The following is a 5022-nucleotide window of genomic DNA, read 5'->3' as shown; positions in this document are numbered from 1 at the left end:
CCTACCACAACCATAAACCCACCCATTATTGTTATTAACATCTACACCTTCCCTAAACCCAACCATCATAGTCATTAATGTCTACACATACCCCAACCCTTAACCCAACCATCATCGTTATTAAAATCTACGGCTTTTTCCCCAAACCTAACCCAACTGAAAATGTACACACTACCCAGATAATTTACCAAAGTAAATGTAACAAAGTAAATGTAACAAAGTAAATGTAATTTGTTACTACCCACCTCTGAAAATGTGTCACAAATCATATTCTTTTGTTGTGTATACCTTTATTCTTCAAGAAAATAGTTCACCAAATGATGAATCTTATGTTTTACACAAGAAGAAAAAAAAAAAAAAAAAAAAACATATAGCGTTGGTTTAGCGTGGGGTGAGTGAATGACCGATTTTTCATACTTTAATTAAAGCAACATTGGCTAAGTAATCATAAACTCATCAGATGTCCTGCATAAACCGATTTTCAAGAGTTTACACTTAGCTCATTATTTTTACATAGCTTGTTTGGCATGCTGTTCTGGGAGAGAGCCCTGAGCCCAAGGGATCCTCAAGCCTAGGGCTCCCCCCCCTTTTGCAGGGCGAGGGGAGATTGAGCTCAGGTTGATCTCAAACTCCCTCGCTGCTGTGGCCAAGACGAACTTCCTGAGAGTAGGACATTATAAAAAAGGTTTAGGCTTATTTTATCTTTAATATTGAGCACATTTGGATGGTAGGAGGAAACCGGGGAACCCAGGGGAAACCCACGCGGACACGGGGAGAACATGCAAACTCCAAACAGAAATACCAGATGGCTCAGCAAGGACCCAACACCATAGGTATATTTGCTGTGAGTCAACAGTGCTAGTCACTGGGCCACCGTGCCACCCATTCTAAATAAAGAAGGGAGGGGGGTTTCTTCCAGACGAAGGTAGTTGTAGAAAGGAAATGGAGGATATATGTAGTGACTTGGGATCCTTTGATTGGAGGATCCTGATTAGCTAATGTGGACCAGCTGGGTCAATCATGAGCACATGCTCCTCTCGAAATTAGTTTAAAATTAAACTTCACTAAATGGAGCGTGGCTGAATTATATCGCCCTGCGATTCACTTATTATTTTTCTAAAGCTTTATTGTGAGTCCTTCTTAAAAAGTGCTTCTTCTACTTGTCAAACACAACATCACAGTGCAAAAACTAGCTTTCATTTAGGCCATTTAATGAGGCTTGTTGGGGAAAAAAAACAGACCAATAATTATTGAAAAACAAATCTGATAAGAATGTTAATAAATGTGCTGATCAGAAGGAAGCCAGTTACTCGAGGGACTAGGAATAATTGAATTTCAATTATCAGCAATTATAGATAAAAATGCACAAATAAATTAATAAATTAGAGTAATGATAATGCCGTTTAATTAATATGTAAATAAGTTTGTGGTCAGGGTATTAATGTGTGTGGCTGGCACACATAAATCATGCCAGAGGAGCTATTTACAGTAAAACAATTGTTCTCATATAGGTTTTTTTTTTTTTTTTTTTTTTTAGGAGGCTCCAAACTATAAATCCCGCTACAGAAGGGAAGTCAGTGGATATTGTGGTGGTATTAGACAAGATTTGCTGGAAATCACAAATGGTAGACTGAGGCTCTGAAATGTGCTTAATGGAAGATTTGGAGGATTAGGTTGAGTCGTTGTACAGTATATCCTGCACCCGCTTGATACTCTGACCATATATATGTGGCCAGTCAGGGAAACAGAAGACTGAATATAGCAATTACAGATAACAAGAAATGTCAAACTGCAGGACAACTTCCCAACACCAAACTGTCTTACTGTAAATAACTATTTTATTCCAGCAGAACTGAGATGATCCGGTTAGATTTGAAGGTCTGTTTAAGGGTGTGTTTACACTTGTAGTTTGGTTATGATGCTTCATTTTAAACGGACCACCCAAAAAAGAAAATAATGACTTATCTTTATGTCGGAACCTTAAGTTACAGTACAATAAAAGGGCTTCTACGACATATTTTGCAGTCATTTTTGCAACTTACCGAACATTCAAAGCAAGTCTGTGTGCTTGGCTGAACACGTTCATATGTGTGATTTTATTTTTATCAATTTATAAACTTGTGAAGAGAATTTTCTCAGACTCGCACATACATAAAAAGCAAGTTCTGCTGCAAGGAATGTGTTTCTGGTAACTAATATGATGAGGGAAAAGCACATCTTAAGAGTGTTCTGTCCTTTTTATGTTAGCTTTGTGTTCTTATAGATGTCTCCATTTTGTATTCATCTGTCAGTCTGGACTAACATTTATGTTGATCCTGGAACATCATTTCTATTCGAAAATATAATCCATAACCAGTCCCTAATGCTAACTGTAAATGATTCCCAATTTCAAAGGGATTTAATGGTTGGATAACAATGATGTTGAAGCACATAACTCTAACTGTAAGTCTAAACTCAACGTACTCTTAAAATCTGATTGGCTGATTGGAATGTTGTTCCAGGATCAACATAAATGTTAATCTAGAAAGATGACCTACTTGGTGAAATCCCACAAACCCTAATCCAGACCCCTACACACCCTCACTGCAAATTTTTCCCAAAATCAGAGGGGATTGATATTTAAGTAACAATAATGTAGAAGCACATTAGCCTAAACTTAGACTGTAAGCCTAAACATAACATAAACTGTATTCCTGATCCAGGAATTTGTCCTACTTGGTGAAATCCTATTAACTGAATAGTTATCTTAAATGATAACAGTGACTCTGGTTGGCACTGTTGCCTCACAGCAAAAAAGTTGCTGGTTCAAGTCCCGGCTGGGTGCTTGTTCTTCCTGTGTTCACATGGGTTTTCCCCACAATCCAAAGACATGCAGTATAGGTGAATTGAAGAAACTGAATTGGCCTTAGTGTATGTGTGTAAATGTGGGAGTGTATGGGTGTTTCCCTGTACTGGGTTGTAGCTAGAAGGTCATCCTGTAAAATATATGCTGGATAAGTTGGTGGTTCATTCCTCTGTGGCAACCCCTGATGAACAAAGGAATTTTTTTTATTTTTAATTTGTGCATCTCATGACTTCGAAAATCTGCTATTGTAGCTGCTGTATACTGAGACATTTTTATACCACTTGGTTTCGAGTGTGGTCCTAAAAAATCTCCATTTCAAGGGCTATCTAGCCCTACCTCTTAGCCCTTTGACTTCAAGTTAAAGACCAGTGGAACACCCTTACCCCTTCACGTGAATGCGCAGAATGAGGTGTAAGGGCTAAGGGATAGAATTGGGATTTGACCTAAATGGCAGAAACACAGACTGATTGAAAATATTTGACCAGTAGGGCTGTGCGATTTAATCAATTTAATTGCAATCATGATTTAAAATGTTTCAATTAGCTAATCGCAAGAGACTGCGATATGAAATATATATTAATTAATTTCCCCTGCCCAAAGCAAATTCGTGACTGCCCTCTGATTGTGATTGACGCGCCGGCTCAAGCACGCAACAAAATGAAGGGAACCCAAACCAAGTTGAATATAATAATGCAAAAAGATATTTATTTAAAGGTTACAAAAAGACAAAAAATATAAAATAAAATAATGTACAAAAAGGGGTATTAAAGTAAACAAATTAATTGTCTAACATAACAATATTCAATACAACAAATTATATAGGAGCAAAGTTCAAATAAACAAAATGAATACAAGCGGTGGGTAAGGCAAAGGAAGTCAAACAAAAAAACGGTCCTCCAAAGCAGTCTCTCCAACAGTTTGGAAGCTCCTTTTATAAAGCCTGAAGATTAGCCGCACCTGCTGCATCATAACGAGTCACCTGTTTAGAAACAGAAAGCAAAACCCAGGAAACAGAGCAAACCAATCACAAACCCATAACAGTGATAAGCTGCGTCCCAAATGGCACTCTATACACTATGCACTCATGCACTATGTACTTATGCACTTACACACTCAACAGGATAGTATATGTATGTAGTGTCGTCCCAAATGGCACACTAATGTGTTTTTACTAAGCGGAAATTCAAACTGTTTCCCTGATGACGTTTGACATTTGCCAAATCAGTGAAATAAACGACCGAATTATCAGATAATACCTGCCGTGAGTATTGCTGCATTCACCATCGGGAGGCGCTATAATCACTCTCGTAGGAGAATTTTGCTTTCACCATCCAAAATAAATAAAGTTATTCAACATGTGCGTCTGATAGCTCCGCCCCTTCCGCTACGTAAGCAAACCTGCGGTCGTTGAGTGCGTGAAGTGTCCATCATTACACACTTCACTTTAGCGGCTGAATGAGTGCATCATCCGGGTAATTAAAGTGCACTTACTATTTTTAGAGTTTTCAGTGTGAACGCACTACTTATTCTATTTATACTACAAAATGGCGTAGAATAGTGCATAAGTATGCGATTTGGGACGCAGCTATAATCTTACTTTCCAATTAAGTGAGCACACTTTCATTTTGCCCAATCGGAATTGTACAACTGAACTATGCGGAACGCCCACAATAAAAAAATAAAAAAAAATAAAAAAACAGGAGGCACAGGCAAGTGGGATAATGGCATCTGCTGCTTCAAAAGCATTATAGAAAAAATTGTATAAAAGAAAACAGCATTGGTATGTAATAGGGGAATATTTTAATAATAAATAAATAAAAGCAGGTTTATTTTTAAGAGCTGTCACAGAATTAATGCCACGGCTTACACATTATTGAGCTGAAGTTTGACAACATTAAATCGCAAATCAAAATAGCAATATCTGTCAAAAAATTAATAAAAGTTGCAATAAGATATTTTCCCCTAATCGCACAGCCCCACAGAGCAGCTAGAATACCCTCGACCATGAGTTCTTGCAGGTTTTGTTTTTACAAATCTACTGGAGACTGCCATGTAAATTTTTGACAATCTTAAATACGTTAATGGGGCATGTTTTTTATAAATCCACTGCACATTTGGAAAGAAAATAAACTGTAACTAAAACTATTTGCTCATATGTATGTGTACAAATGAGACGG

The 5022-nt window shown here is 37.4% G+C and overlaps 1 long non-coding RNA gene across 1 annotated transcript; it reads left to right on the top strand.

Annotated features, from left to right (window-relative positions):
- Positions 1-238: 238 nt before the first annotated feature.
- LOC147840901 (uncharacterized) lies at positions 239-4544 on the top strand. Its single transcript, XR_015508065.1, has 2 exons — positions 239-3469; positions 4431-4544. It is a non-coding gene; the product is annotated as an uncharacterized LOC147840901 (long non-coding RNA).
- Positions 4545-5022: the final 478 nt, after the last annotated feature.

The sequence above is a fragment of the Danio rerio genome, chromosome 14 (genome assembly GCF_052040795.2).
Source record: "Danio rerio strain M-AB ecotype USA chromosome 14, GRCz13ab, whole genome shotgun sequence".
Taxonomy (NCBI): Eukaryota; Metazoa; Chordata; class Actinopteri; order Cypriniformes; family Danionidae; genus Danio; species Danio rerio.
Note: the sequence above shows the minus strand (reverse complement) of the source record. Positions and strands in the feature narration are given on the sequence as shown.